Here is a 14,939-nt window from a genome sequence, read left to right on the forward strand (position 1 = left end):
AATGTGTCGGGACGACTGTTACCCAGGTACTTAATTCAGCATCTCTCTTCAAATGCACTCTGAAGAAGAAATTAATTTCATGTGTCAAAAACAAACATTTTCCCCAAAGAAAAGGTCAAATTATTAGGCAAGTTTAAAAAAAACTTTATACATCAAATGTCTCTTGCACACCATCAGTGGAGTATACTGTTTGCACAGATAAAATAGTAAAAAAAAAAAGAAAACACCTGCACACCACACAATCATCTTTCTCAATAAAGAAAAGGTTTCATAGACAGTGTTTAGGTCAAGGACCTTTGTCAGACATAATCATAAAAGTTTAATAGCACAACGTTTTGGTCAAGGACCTTGTTCATGGCATCTGAATGACTTGACGATCCTTGACCAAAACCTTTGCGCTATTAAACTTTTCTTTATTGAGCAAGTGAGGACAGTGTTCAAGTGTTTTGGATTATTTATCATGACATAATACTCCAGGGGTTGACACTAAGGTCTCAGTGGCACTTGCCTGTCAGGCAAGTACAGGTCACAAATGTTGATGTGTAAAATGTAGACTTGTAGAACAAATTAAGATTAACGACAGTCACTTTGAAAAATGGAACGAGCGCAACTGCTAATTGTAAAAGAAAGGTACCTGACCATCGTTCTTCATGAATAGCCAATAATATGTAACACCCTGAGCGGCATAAACGGAGTTATCCGTCCTATCAAATAGTAACGCCCAGCGCTCAGGACGGAGATTAAAAAAAGGACGGAGATTTATTGATATCAAAACCGATCGCATCGCTCCCCAGGCTGCATGGGAGCGTCTGTTGGGCAACATTCGATGTCATTTCTTTTTGGGACGTCATCCAAAATGTTCTCCCCCATTTTAGCGGATCAGATAGAAAATCTTAAAACGTGAATAACTCTTGATCTAAATCATTCCGTCCAATTCTAATCAAAATTATGTTTTAGACGGGCCATCGCGGTCCCGTCACTAGTCGCGTTAGAATGAATCATACCTCCCGTTGTTGTCGATCGCCTCGGGGGGTGTTTTGGCTACATCTAGCTACTTCAGCTACAACCGGGATAGCACCTGCTGGGCGCTCTGATTTAATGGTCCATTTTATTTTATTTTATTTACTTGTCATGCCCAGGCAGTCGGGCAACGCCTGAATACTGAACTATATATTAATGAAATATAATGTTGTCCAGCATGAGTTAACCCATTTTAGGGGGGAACCCCTTTTGGTGTTAGCATTATGTTATGCTTTAGCTATTGAAAAATAGCAGATCTACAAGCTCATAGCGCGCCACCGAGTGGCGCGCTACGAGCTTGTAGGTCTGCTATTTTTGAAAAATCGAAGAACGACTGACATAGAAACATAGCTTTTTCAGAAAACTGTCAGGATGTAGAAAACATTTTTAGAATCTGATCTCAGGTCAAAATTGGTTAAGTGCTACTGGGCACGACAGGAAGCACAAGGCTTACTGTATGTATGCCGGAGTTGGACACTGCTGATATCCACGGGCTGCATAGCTTACTGTACCCACGGGCACCCTGAAGTACATCTGGTCAACGAGTTGTTGGGAGGAAATTATTCACCCAGGCTGCACAGATGCAGTCGCATCAGAATTCCGTGCAGCGCTTTGTTGTGAAGCACTTGGCTGAGGTCTGAGATGCGAGCGGATGAGAAGCATTGACCCTGGAGAGAGAGAGAGAGAGAGACACACACACACACACACACACACACACACACACACACACACACACACACACACACCTACCTCACGTAGCAGTAACAGAGCACACAACAGCAGGAGGACAAGAGTCCTGGGGAAAGACAAAAAAAAGTACAAGTTCACATCAGGATTAGAACATCCTCCACACAGATAGAGATCCTGGTCCAATAGAAACAACTTCAGTACAATCGATATCCAGCCACAGGGGAGACTCCCAACGACTAGACAAAACCATGTGTTTGCACAAAATAAATAGTGATCCAATTCGGAATGTTCCAAGGTTAGGTTACTGCAGTCAACTGTGGAGTTTTGCCTTGCTATGTGGTTGGTTGATAGTGATTTATCCTGTACATTTTGTAAAGTTTTGTTTTATTTGTTTCCTTTGCATTGAAGCGAAAACCCACTAAATGTGGGTCGACACACTTTTGAGCACCACAACTATGTCGAGACATATTCTGAATCTTCGGCCTATATAGGGCCCATTTCTACAGTACAGTATAGTGTCCAAAAGGGATAACATTGCATAGTAGTTTATATCACAAACAGATGCTCCGGGGCGAAACTGTTTTAACTATACCACACATTTTGGACAGAGAGAAAGGACGACCCGACCCGACCGGGGATGGGGCTTCATGTTGAACATATCAAGGTCTATGGTTCCTGTTAAACCATGTTTAAAATTGGCATTATGGTTAGTGAGACATTTCTACCTTTTTTCCTCTCTCTCTCTCTCTCTCTCTCTCTCTCTCTCTCTCTCTCTCACACACACACACACACTTTGTCTTTTCCGTCTTTCTGGAGATTTCTCAATTATCCTGTCCTCACGGAGTTGGCAAATTAAATTTAATGAAACGCCGCATAGTCGCAATTTAAGGATTTCACGGAGTGATGGAGGACAGCCTTTATCCGAGCGAACGCCGCCCCGTGTTGTCTCACAGTTGTCATTGATTAATGGGGAGATTTCCAAAGCTATCAAACAAAGTTCCTGAATAAACCATTTTCCGCCGCAAGCATTTTGCATGGCATTATGCCGATGGTATCTTTAGATACTCAATAGGCACTGCGTGAGCCTCCTCAGTCATGCCCCTGATGATGGAGTCGGTTGTCGTGCATGGAAAGAACAAGCAAACCGATCCTCGGGAAAGCTGTACAGCCTTGATTGGATAAATGGGAAGGTCAGGTTGTTACTTTTGGGCCTGCCGTGCTGTACAAACAAGGCTACAGTTTCATAAAGATCTGTTGATTGATTGTTAAGTTAGTTTCTTCACCGCTCAAAACAAGGGCTGTGCGTGTCTGTTTAGAGTACGACCGATTTGACCCCTGCGGATGAGTGGGGTCGCATTCAGGTCACTCTGTTGAGCAGCTCACTGAGCAGTCAGCTAATTGGGGTCACATTCGAATCACACACACACACACACACACACACACACACACACACACACACACACACACACACACACACACACACACTCAGTTGCTCAGTTCACATGGGTGAGATTGTTTTTTTGTATGCACAATGACTCATAAACTGCTTTATTTAGGAACTGTGTGAGACATATGGGCCACAGTGTTTGCATAACAGCTGTCCCCTATCTGTCACACTGTGTCAGAGTCCTTTGCAACTACGGTGTTTCATTAAAGTTTAATTCACCAACTCCATGCGGACGGGAGAAGAGAGAGCTGCACAGAGAATGAGATATCGAGAGAGAGGGTGACAGCAGAGAGAGACCTCAATTCAGAGAGACAGAGAGTGATTCTGCAAAAGAGAACAATAGAGAGACACCAAATAGAGCGATAGCACCACAGGGAGAGAGACACAGAAAACAAGAGAGAGGGAGAGAGAGAGGATTGAATTGAATTGGATTGGATTTAATTTAGTGCTGCACAATTAATCGAAAAAAAGATCGCGATCTAGATGACCTATGCAATCTAATTTTGTGAAAAATCGTCTGGCACTAGTTGCCTGTCCAATTCATTTTAGTTACTCTTATGTCTTTGCTCCAAGAGAGAGACTTTAAGAGAGTTTTAAGTTAAGCTTTGATGATGTCCGTTTAAAGCCACATGCAGTATACTGTTGGCTCCAGGTGCCACATTTTTTATGTAGTAATGTTCATCAACTACAGACTAAATACTATAAATATTTTCATTCATTTTTTCATTTTTTTCATTTTTTTTTCAATATTTTCATTTTTTTTTATCTCAATTCTAGTGGAGGAAAATCAAGATTCACATTTGAGCAAGAATCGTGAATTGAGAGAGCAAACCAAGAGCCAGTGCAACAGCAATAGAGGGACTGAGAGAGACTGAGGGTAAGCTTGCTTGGATAGGCGATAGCGTGAGAGATTTGCGTCGAAACAGTGTTAAAAGAAAATCTCAAGTGGTGGGAGCAACGACAGCTTGTTTGGCTAAAGCCCTCTGCCTCGAGTCGAAGCTTATCCAACCTGACAAGGGGAAAAATTACACTGTGGGAAGAAGATATCCGCAAGCCACATCCAAGCAACCCTGCAGTGATGATTCCCACAAATCAAACCTGAAATGGCCAGGCAGTGCCTTCACCTCGCTGGCTCACAAACACTGTCTTCCATCCGAGCCACATTCCAGCCTTATTACAGTATGTAAGGAGGTAGGCCATGGTACCACCAGGTACTGGGAGAGAGAGACACAGAGGGAGAGAGAGAGAGAGAAGGAGGTAGGCCATGGTACCACCAGGTACTGGGAGAGAGAGACACAGAGGGAGAGAGAGAGAGAGAAGGAGGTAGGCCATGGTACCACCAGGTACTGGGAGAGAGAGACACAGAGGGAGAGAGAGAGAGAGAGAAGGAGGTAGGCCATGGTACCACCAGGTACTGGGAGAGAGAGACACAGAGGGAGAGAGAGAGAGAGAGAAGGAGGTAGGCCATGGTACCACCAGGTACTGGGAGAGAGAGACACAGAGGGAGAGAGAGAGAGAGAGAAGGAGGTAGGCCATGGTACCACCAGGTACTGGGAGAGAGAGACACAGAGGGAGAGAGAGAGAGAGAGAAGGAGGTAGGCCATGGTACCACCAGGTACTGGGAGAGAGAGACACAGAGGGAGAGAGAGAGAGAGAGAGAGAAGGAGGTAGGCCATGGTACCACCAGGTACTGGGAGAGAGAGACACAGAGGGAGAGAGAGGGAGAGAGAAGGAGGTAGGCCATGGTACCACCAGGTACTGGGAGAGAGAGACACAGAGGGAGAGAGAGGGAGAGAGAAAAGGTGAGAGTGGGGGAGAGAGAGAGAGAGAGAGAGAGAGAGAGAGAGAGAGAGAGAGAGAGAGAGAGAGAGAGAGAGAGAGAGAGAGAGAGAGAGAGAGAGAGAGAGAGAGAGAGAGGAGACTACTGGCAAGGGCAGGTGTGTGATCTATTGCATTGTAAGAGAATGCCTCGTGTGTTTTTCTTTTGTCCCTAAGCTGCCTGAACAGCCGTGTCATCACGGAGCCCTGCAGGCACAGGGTATCCTACTGCTCCGAGAGGAGGAGTACAGGGGATTTGCACTTGATTCATTGTCTCTTTGTTCACTGAATCACTGGCGTATAGAGTCTTGTAAAAACAAAACTTTAAAACTGGAGATTTCCCCTTTTTTTTTCTTGTTTTGCAAGCTGCAAAGTTTGGTTTCTCGCATTCCTGAGTGACAAGACAATCATTCTACAATCCGTGGGACAGTTAACAGCACACCGCCAACAACCGCCAGCGTACTGAAGGACCATTATGAAATTTCCCACATACGAAGAATTGGCAATTCAATGTTGCACGAAAACAAAGCACGAAAGTCTAATTTCCAACAAATGCTGAAACTTCTCAAGTCGCTTTTCATATAATGTTATATGTTCTGACAGACATAAATGGTTAAGTTGTGAATTGCAAGCTGGGGATTGAAGGTGGTTGGAGCGCTAATTGGGGCAGAACGTCATCGGCAAGCCAGCTGGCTCTTTCACATCAAAACAAAATATGCAAATAAGTTCAGAGGCCTTTTTCCCCAATACTATTTTTGAAGAAAGAAGAACAACCTCGATTCAGATTTTCTCTAATACACAGCATTCTGCTATATTCTGTTAAAAGACGAGGCACGGAGCAAAAATTATGTTAATAATAAATCCTTAACTAAAATTACCTCCACTTCAAAATAACATGTCATTTGTGTGCCCTAAAGGACTGCTGATTTTCATTGCAATTTTCTAATCACAGATTTGTTTTTCATACCTTGGACACCTGGAGACATGAATGCAATTTGGCAAATTGCCTGGTAGATTAGAAATCAGAGGACTGGAGTGCAACTGCATGCTGTTATGGATGGAGTATAGTATGGAAATACAAACGGGACAGATAATATGGTATTTGTAAGTGATTGCTTTCTGCCCTCTGGTGTAGAAAATGGATATAGCACTTCTCAGTAGCCTATGAGGTTCCACCAAGCTCTCTTGTTCGGGTAGATAATGAAGTAGTGTAGCTGTGTAGCATCCCAGGATGTGTCCAATTTGGCTATAAAGATTATACTGCATGCCTCGGGGGTTCCTACACGGTTGTTTTGTTTTGTTTTGTTTATTCTCGAAATTACACTGAGTCATCAAACTCATTTCCAGTGTCGTCAGTAATACAATACAATACAATACAATACAATACAATACAATACAATACAATACAATACAATACAATACAATACAATACAATACAATACAATATCATATAGAAAAAACATCACAATACATCAGAAGCTATACGTCTGGCCCTCTCTTGCCCAGATTCTTACAGTTGGGTGCCACCGATATTGTCCCTTATCATTTGACCCATTTAGGCCTGACCTCAACATTTAAAAAAATCCTTCTAAATCCTCCAGTTTTCTGAAATAAATATTTTCACGATTTTTCAAAAATAGCAGACCTACAAGCTCGTAGTGCGCCACTCGGTGGCGCGCTATGAGCTTGTAGATCTGCTATTTTTCAATAGCTAAATTATAACAATGTTTAAAACGCCAAAAGGGGTTCCCGCCCAAAATGGGTTAACTGTCCTTTTGCGCAGATCATGCAAAACTCAGCAAAAAGAAAAGGACAATATCGATGGCCTCCAACTGTATGCTCTCCTCTCCATGTATGTATGGTGACAAAGCACACTGACGAGGACATTAGACATGGCACATACATGAAGGCCTATTGTAGATCGGCTCCTACAAGTTTCTTATATTAAGGAGTTCCCATGTTCCATCTGCTGGTGCTAGAAGTGGGAAGATTCAAAAAAAGTTAAGAATTCCTACAGTGGCCTGCATGGGCCGTGGCTCAGCGGTCCGTGCACCCTGGTTGGTAGTCTAGTCTGGCGGTGTGCCGCGGGTTCGGCTCCCGATCCCGACGGCCTTTACCGCATGTCACCATCCCCATTTCCTGACAGCCTACTATCTATCCCTCTATAGAATTTTTTTTTTAATAAAGGCGAAAGCCACAAACATTACAAATAATTCCTACAGTGTCGTCAAGATAAATGACACTAGTTGTCCACCGCCAAAAGATGACGGCCACTCTGTCACACGCAGTACCTGAATAGTCCACCAGAGACACCAGTCTGTCTTGCTGGCCCGATGACACCAGCACACCCTAAAGTCGCCGGCAAGCAAGAACAGCTGGCTGAGGTTCTCCAGGCCGATAGCACTGCATGGGCAACGTCTAGGACGGCATCAGCCCCCGAAACTATTGACTTGAGACTTCAAGCAATATTAACCCCTTTTGGTGTTAGCATCATGTTATGCTTTAGCTATTGAAAAATAGCAGATCTACAAGCTCATAGCGCGCCACCAAGTGGCGCGCTACGAGGTTGTAGGTCTGCTATTTTTGAAAAATGGAAGAACGGCTGACAGAAACATAGCTTTTTCAGAAAACTGTCAGGATGTAGAAGACATTTTTAGAATCTGATCTCAGGTAAAAATGGGTTAACCAACCCTGTTCCAGCGTTGCTTGCAGCAGGTCATTACTCTGAATGGTACACGGTGTCGGCCATGCACAAAAACAGCAAGGTTGTCTTTTACTCCACTACACAATTCATTGAAAACTTTAGTTTTCTAGTTACTTTGAAGATTAATAGATTATTATCACAAAACATACTGTATACATTAACCAATTCAGCCCTATATGTAACACCCTGGAATCTAACTTAGGTCTCCCACGTAGAAAGCCAATATCTTAACCACTAGACTAGACCAAAGAGGAAGCCCTATGACTCGGGGGAGAAACTATAGACTTTTGAGGCCACCAGGCTGAGGCTGAGAGACACTCTGCTACATATATACATTTCAACCATTTGAAAATAGCAGATCTACAAGCTCACCATGCGTTGCCATGTGACGCATTGTGAGCTTGTAGATCTGCTATTTTCAAAAGATTTTTATACTTTAAAAGGGACATTCTGCAGAATGAGTAGCCTACTTTTACTTTTGGTCCTTTTGAAGCCAATGCTTTTGTACTTTTACTCAAGTAAATGATGAATTCCGGACTTTTACTTGTAACAGAGTAGTTAAGTAGCCTATTGCAGTATTGATACTTTTACTTAAAGGGACACTTCACCCCTTTTGCAACCAGATCTTATTTTAATGATGTTTGGGAGACAAGAAACATGTTCCTGTGGGTTTTTATGTGGGTAATATGTGTTTTTAGATATTTTAGTATTTCAAAGTATCCATATGGATGTCATGGACACTGGGCTCACTTACTTCCTGGACTACATGTTGTCTCAGTAAGACAGTAATTCCCATAATGCGTTGGTACACTGCTCCTCCTTGTGGCTGTCTTACTGAGACAACATGTAGTCCAGGAATGAAGTGAGCCCAGTGTCCATGACATCATGGACACTTTGAAATTCTAAAATATCTAAAAACACATATTACCCACATAAAAACCCCAGTAAAGTGTTTCTTGTCTCCCAAACATCATTAAAATAAGACCTGGTTGCAAAAGGGGTGAAGTGTCCCTTTAAGTAAAGAAATGTTGTACTTTTTCCACCACTGCCAAACAGAGGGACCACATGTTCCTGCCCAGTTGGACGTTACAGTCGATCTCGAGCAAGTGACTTATGGCTATTATTGTAGGCCTATAGAGCACCGAAGTCTGACGTCAATATCGGTAGAGAGCGCTAAATCCACGGGTTAATGCACTTTTTATTTGCATTGTAATCCCCATATGGGAATTTCAGATCACCTCATATAAGAACTGTGTGTGAAAAATAAACATGTCATCCCGGCCGTTACACTCATATGGATATGAAGAATCAACTGACTGAGAGAAAACGCTATTGTTACTGCTACTGAATTAGTTAAATTTTTGCTAGAAACAGACTATCATATATGAGTGACTGACTGTAGCAAACGATACAGAGACACCTCCCTGACAAACACAGAGACAGCTTGTTTATTTTTGGACCACAATGCTTATATGAAACGATTTTAAGATGACCCCATGTTATTCTCCATAGAGAAATTACTTCCGTGAACCAGGCAGAACCAGGGGATGATCGAGTGACGTCAGGACTTCGGCGCTCTATAGGCAAAGTGGAGAGAGGCAGCAGAATTCAGCACCATGGACAGCGCTCTGACAACATTAGTTGGTCAATCAAATCAGCCAACTAGCTTTTTACTAGCTGTATTGGGAAGGAGAAGAAAAAGCACTCGCTCGCGTATTTTAATGGCATTCGGTGAGCCTTGAATTGTACAAATGCTCATGCAATGTTCTAGAAGCGCGCAGTCACAGTGTCACACAAAATTACAATGATTGGGTTTAATTTGAGTTCTTTGAACACGGGTGCACTTTCAAAATGGTGGCTGTAAAGTTGGCCAAGTGGCCAAGGCTCCAAAAAGTGACAGAGTCCAGCAATACCTTTTAGGGTGTTTTATTTCTCCCTGATACAGGTTATTCACAGTGGAAAGGCCTCGAACAAAACAAAACACTAAAGACTAACTTACGAAAAGACAACATAGAAAAACACTTGAAAACCAATTAGGGAAACAAACCCAGAACTTGAGAAACTGTGTAGGCTATAAACCCTGCAATGACAGGCCCCCTAGCAGCTCTCCCTGGGTGTTACCTTCTGGTTGTCTCAAGCCAAACTGAACTAACTCACTGCCCCTGCAGCCTCCCTCTTATACTAGGCAAGACTATACCAAGGAACAGTTCTGTAATTGGTAACCCACTTAACTCAACATCTGGCTAACCATGGCCCATGAGTTAACTTACACAATTACCTACTCAAAACAATTCGAATACATTTCAGATACATTACACAACATCAAGATAAATAGAAAACATAACATAAGAGCTGTTGTAAACCAGACAGACACCCCTCCTGCTCTATAGCACTTGGTACCTTCCTCCACTCAGTCAAGAGAATCACCAGTACTGCAGGAGAGCCAGGTGAGCCAGGTGCCAACCAATCATAATTAAACCCAAATGACACCAAACATATACTGTATATACAACTGCATATAGGCCAACTTTAGCGCACTCCAACTCCACTCTGGAGTGGAGTTGGAGTGCGCTAAAGTTGGCCTCGGGCTAAATGCAAAGAAAACCGAGGTCATAATATATAACATCCCCCAAGAACATCTGCCCCTAACAACAATAGAGGGTACTGCGCTAAAGGAAGTCAGTGACTTTAAATATCTGGGCGCATGGGTCGGCTCCACAGAGAAGGACCTTAAAGTGAGGAAAGCACTTGCCTGGAGAGCTCTTAATGGTATGACCAGTGTGTGGAAATCCAACCTCCCCCGACATATCAAGATCAGTTTCTTCGCTGCGACCGTGGAGTCTGTTCTCCTCTATGGCTGTGAATGCTGGACACTAACACAAGCCCTACAGAAATCCATGGATGGATGCTACACCAGAATGTTGCGTGTGGTTCTGAACATCAACCAGGACGAGCACATCACCAACAAGCGTCTGTATGGAGCATTACCAAGTGTATCAGAGAAGATAGCAGTAAGGAGGATGAGACTAGCTGGCCACTGCCACCGACACCAAGAACTCCCGGCCAAAAAGCTTGTACTGTGGGAACCAACACACGGGCATCGATCGAGAGGACGCCCCACACCTACCTATGTGGACGTACTAAAGAAAGATGCTGGTGCAGAAAGCACAAATGAGCTGGCCAGATGTATGGAGAACCGAGATGACTGGAGACGCCGATGGAGGGCTCGTCTGAGGACGACGTAGAGAGATATTTGCAAAGTACATACTTGTTCTCTTTTACAATTCACTGTGAGCTACAATAATAAAAAATAAGCACTCATGTCCATTAACACAGTCTTCCAAGCCGGCCGGCAAAGTTAGGGATGCAACTGTGTAATTTAGGTATGAGCATTGTTCTCCATCAATGTATGTTTATAGGGCACGGCCCGGGTTGCCCCGTGACAGTGGCCATTTGAATCACTATAGCAGTGGTTTACAACCAGTGGGTGGTTCCAGGTGGACCCCAGCAAAATGATGGAGCGTTGCTAACCAAATGGACCCTTATAGATCTTTAACCATCACCTCATGGGTCTATTTGGTTTCATTTTATGCTCTCAAGAGTCACATTATTGTTAAACATCTGCATTACTTAATGTGCAATCTAAGTCTACACAATTAGAGCATGTACAAGAATAGGCCTATCTCACAGCCCCCTTTCCACGGCCCCTTCCGGTAGCTAGTGGTGTCATTTAACATTAGGCATTTATACTTTTTTTTCTCTGGAGAATCTAAGTACATTTCCTAATGTTAAAATGTCAAAGACCGATAATAATATGAAGAAAACACAATGGTATAACAACTCAAATAAGTAGAATAAACCTTACCTTTACAAAACGGTAGTTTGTGGCTCGTGAAAATACCTCTTTTAACATGGAAGTCTATGGACCGCAGAAAAAATAACACCATTAGCTCCAAAAGGGGGCGGGGAAATTCTGTGAGATAGGCCTATTGTTATTTTGATCAACGTTTGCCTGTTACATCTCTCCTAATGGTACCACTACCGACATCAATACAGCATGGAATTGTGGACAAAATCTTATCACGTTTAGGGTCTGAGAGGCTAAATCTCATCAAATGGTGGTCCGTGGCTCAAATGCAGAATAAATGATGGACCTTTTATTTGAAAAGGTTTTCTCCGCCCCAACACCCTGTGAAAGTATGATTAAAGCGTGCTGTTGAATTTGCCCTCAGATTAGAATTTCCTCACGCTCCAGGGGGAAAGTCTTTTCAGTCCGAGGTGTCGGAAAGTCTTAATTTTAATTACACAATTCATTTGCCAGACTTTTAATAGCGCAAAAATCAAATTACAAAACTTTTTAATCCATTCGGTTCCTTAATTGGCAACTGCTTTATGAAAGACGTTCACCAGAGGAGAGGAAGTCATTACACAAACTTGATCCGGGTAATTACATGGTTATTGCCTCACAGCCCTCAACACAATGCTTTAATCCATTTAGCCCTAAAAGTTTTCTGAAAACCCCTATGTTTCTGTGTCAGTGGTGCTCAATATTGCATGTCAAGGACCCCAAAAATTATATGTAATCGACCGCGGACCCCCATCTGAAAATATGTTATTCCAGGAACCTCTCGTAAGCAAAGCTTTGAGTTAAAAACATTCGCTCTGAAAGAATATATTCAAAGATTTGCGCCACATTTTCACGATTTTTCAAAAATAGCAGACCTACAAGCTCGTAGCGCGGCACTCGGTGCCGCGCTATGAGCTTGTAGATCTGCTATTTTTCAATAGCTAAAGTGTAACATAATGCTTAATACACCAAAAGGCGTTCCCGTCTAGAATGGGTTAATCTCAGGGTCACTTACTGCATTATGAGAAAAGTACAACATTAGGAACATGTAACTGCATGTACACATCGCCACTTTAACAATTTTACTTAAATGTAGCCTACCGTGTCGCTTGTATTAAAAAAAAGAACCAATTATTTTTCCAAGTATTAATTACAGCCTAGCCCTAAGCTTTACTGGAGCCAGCCAGCTTCAGTGCTTCTTCAATGCCATATAATATGGGGAAGTCAGAATGTTGTATTTCAAAATGTGATGGGCGAATTACACACACTTTTATTTATTTATATATTGTTTTACATATATTTATACCTACTAGTCCTTACCCATTTGAATATATGAACACCAAATTATGTACACAGTGCGGGTAATGCGATTTAATACATCATACTTTTTATGTAGGCCTATGTATTTTGAAGTGTAATCAGTCTGGTGTCAGAGGCACTTGCCCAGTGGGCAAGTAGTACAGGAAAGGTGCAATTCTGGGGAAATTACAAAGTGTGGTTGGCTCGATGGCACATACAGCCTGGGCACACTTGAACTTCCATGCGCGGACAGAAGAAGCTGTGTTTTGCGTCAATTCCATTTTTTTTAGACAGCTGGTGGATGGAATCCCGGAATGGATTTTCCGGGAATCTGGCCGACGTGGCAATCTGCCGCGTGGGTGGAGCTTCTTTTCCATCCACCAGCTGTCTAAAAAAATGACGCAAAACACAGCTTATTCTGTGTGCTCAGACCCATACACCTTCGGAAATATACTCCCCTACCACTGATTTAGTTAGCCAATTACAATGTCATGTTACCCCTGTGATCATGTGTAAGTAATTAGGAGGAGATTTATCCCCCAAAAAAATAATGTTCTTGCAACAAACGTTTCCAATTTTCGCATTTGCGGCGCCCCCTATGGAGGAAAATGGAATTGCTGGAGTTTCCCTGATTTATGTTTTATTGGGCGATTTTAACTAAGACATACAAGCTTTTCCGGCTACTTTGTGACAGGTCTCACATTTGGCTCTCTGTCGATTACACCACCCTCGACATGTGTTTAAATGTTTTGGGTGGGTTGGACAAATTGTTTTGTGGCATTTTTTTGTAAAATAGGCCCCTCCCACTAACTTTAAAATGTATTCTAACTCTAAAGTATTTGCCTTTGAGATGTAGAGTAAAAGTATAAACTTGAGAGTGCATGTACTTAAATCTTTACATCACTGATTTCAAAGCAGCATCCCTGGCTATGACCATTGTTTTTGTTCTCAGTGTGTGTACTCTTCTCAACTGAGAGAGTGAGAGATAGCATTCTAGTACCCCATAATAATAGGCTAGCCTAGTACTGATGTTGTCTTGTGCATGCCATCTTTATATTGCCAATAAGCACATCCACCAGTAGATGGCGGTGTTGGTATACAAAACACTGCTACCTCGCTACCCATCAGGTATGCACATGCTTCAGTGGTGTGTAGACTGTTTTGTTGTTTAGTTTTCACTCTTTGTATTAGGCTTATATAGTTATACATTCACTTGTACTTTTATTGTGAGCGTGTAAAAAAATAAAAAATAATTAAAAAATTAAATAAACCTCAATAAGCAGAACATAGAATAGAATCATTACATGGTAGTACCATGTAAGGATTCTAATAAGATAGAAAGATAGAATTGAAGGATACTACAGTACCATGATGGTACTGTTGTATCCTTCATTTCTATCTTATTTTTGATACCATTGCTGCTTAATGATATAAAACACTGGAAACAATTTGAAGAGACAGACAGACATACAGAGACGCACACGCACGCACGCGCGCGCATGCACACAGAGAGAGTAATATAGAGAGATTAAATGAGGTACAACTGTGCAGTCCTTGAGCCAGACTTTTTAGTTTTTAATTAATGTGAGATTGAAGAACAATAGAAGAGGGAAACTAGAAATAGTGCCCCTCGGGGCACAGGTCTCCACCAGGCCAGGTCAGGTTGTAGCCTCTTGGTGGCGCTATAATAGGCCAATGTGAAAAGGGTGCCATTTGTTCTTACGCCTTTGATGGCAATAGAGCGCAGAAGTCTTGACGTCACTCGCTCATCCCCTGGTTCTGCCTGGTTCACGGAAGTAATTTCTCTATGGAGAAATGGTATCTTAAAATCGGAGGGAGGATCGTTTGATATAAGCATTGTGGTCCAAAAATAAGCAAGCTGTCCTTATTGTCAGGGAGGTGTCTCTGTATCGCTTGTGACAGTCAGTCACTCATGATATTTCTAGCGAAAATGTAACTAATTCAGTAGCGGTAACAATAGCGTTTTCTCTCAGTCACGGCCGGGATGACATTTTCAAACACAGTTCTTATGAGGCGATCTAAAATCCCCCTATGGGGATTACAATGCAAATAAAAAGTACATGAACCTGTGGATTTGCGCCCTCTACCGATAT

General features: G+C 42.5%; 1 long non-coding RNA gene across 2 annotated transcripts in view; it reads left to right on the forward strand.

The window, feature by feature from the left end:
• Nucleotides 1–14,939, forward strand: part of LOC306915581 — a 106,190-nt gene that overhangs the window by 75,821 nt on the left and 15,430 nt on the right. The window lies entirely within an intron of this gene.

The sequence above is a fragment of the Electrona antarctica genome (assembly GCF_951216825.1).
Source record: "Electrona antarctica genome assembly, chromosome: 22".
Taxonomy (NCBI): domain Eukaryota; kingdom Metazoa; phylum Chordata; class Actinopteri; order Myctophiformes; family Myctophidae; genus Electrona; species Electrona antarctica.